Here is a 1,875-nt window from a genome sequence, read left to right on the forward strand (position 1 = left end):
TTTGTGTCTGAATGAGTCTTTTGTGAATTACAGTTTTTATTTTATTTCTTTAGTCCAACACAAGCTGCTGCTTGGATTGACCGTTGTATGATTGTGTGTGCTCATGAAATGAAGATAGATCCAGTACCAGCTCACTGATGGACCTTTTTCATGACTTTATTTTACATACCCAGCACCTCCAAGTTGTTGATGTGCGTACACCACGTTAGAAACTCATTGTGTGGGGCGCCAGATTTCAGGAGGACAGTTGGGCACTTGTTGATTGATCATAATCAATAGAACCCACATAGTCATAATCAACATGCGTCATTTATCATAATGATAATCATCCATCCATATGTAGGCTCCTGTTTGTGGTATCTGTCTGCGGTGAATGAGTAAAACTGAGTCTGACAGCCAATCTCTGTATCAGGTTCCACATTAGAGGTATGTGGGAGAGATGATGACTGGCATGGCAGACCGCTGAGATTGACAGGAGGGATCAATGTTCATCATCATCACTATGTTGGTTGTTGTCCAGTGGCGAGGGGAATTGAGGTGGGAGGGTTCAGCACCAAAGCCTAGATTTACAGTACTGTCATCGTCACTTGTCAGTGTCATTGTCAGTGCTCTGCCCAGGACCCTACAGAAGCACATAGACAGTATATTCTCTCACAGACGGGGTCAGACTGTAACACTGTGTTGAATGATCTAACAACCTATCCACACGTTCAGCCCTCAAGGACCCTTCACTTCATTCCCTGCCCAGACTCTCTGAGTCTTCCTGTAAGGACAATGACTCAAACAGAGATTATATAAGTGCCCCCCCACACACACACACAACCTCAACATATACACTGCTCTCTGGGCCCCTTCTGACAAACAGCCAGAAAGGAGTTGAAGGAGGAAACATGCGTACGTGTGTATGTATGTGCTGGGCAGGTATATAGGAGTCCCAGTCACGCAGAGGCCATCCTTTACTCATTGTACAGCTAATGTATTTCTGTGTGTTAGTGTGTGTATATAAGTGGAGGCAGGAGGGAGGAGCTATAGGAGGACAGGTTCATTGTATTGGCTGGAATATAAAAATGGAACTGCACCAAACATGTGCTTTCCATATGTTTTATGTGTTTGATACTGTCCCATTTATACCGTTCCAGCCATTACAATGAGCCCGTCCTCCTGTAGCTCCTCTCAGAAACCACCACTGGTGTGTATGTGCACATGTGTATGTGTGTTTGTGTGTGTGTGTGTGTGTGCAGTACAGTACTGTAGGGGAGCAGGTTGAGAGCTTCAAGTTCCTTGGTGTCCACATCACCAACAAACTATCATGGTCCAAACACACCAAGACAGTCGTGAAGAGGGCACGACAACGCCTATTCCCCCTCAGCAGACTGAAAAGATTTGGCATGGGTCCTCAGATCCTCAAAAAGTTCCACAGCTACACTATCGAAAGCATCCTTACTTGTTGCATCACTACCTGGTATGGCAACTGCTCGGCCTCCGACCGCTAGGCACTACAGATGGTAGTGCGTGCGGCCCAGTACATCACTGGGGCCAAGCTTCCTGCCATCTAGAACCTCTATAACAGGCAGTGTCAAATTGCCACAGACTACAGCCACCCTAGTCATAGACTGTTCTATCTGCTACAGCACGGCAAGCAGTACCGGAGTGCCAAGTTTAGTTCCAAAAGGGTCCTTAACAGCTTCTACCCCAAACCATAAGACTCCTGAACAGCTAATCAAATGGCTACCCAGACTATTTGCATTGCGACCCCCCCCCCTCTTTTACGCTGCTGCTACACTCTGTTTATTATCTATGCATAGACACTTTAACTTTATCTACATGTACATATTACCTCAATTACCTCGACTAACCAATGTCCCCACACATTGA

The sequence above is a fragment of the Oncorhynchus nerka genome, linkage group LG26 (genome assembly GCF_034236695.1).
Source record: "Oncorhynchus nerka isolate Pitt River linkage group LG26, Oner_Uvic_2.0, whole genome shotgun sequence".
NCBI lineage: Eukaryota > Metazoa > Chordata > Actinopteri > Salmoniformes > Salmonidae > Oncorhynchus > Oncorhynchus nerka.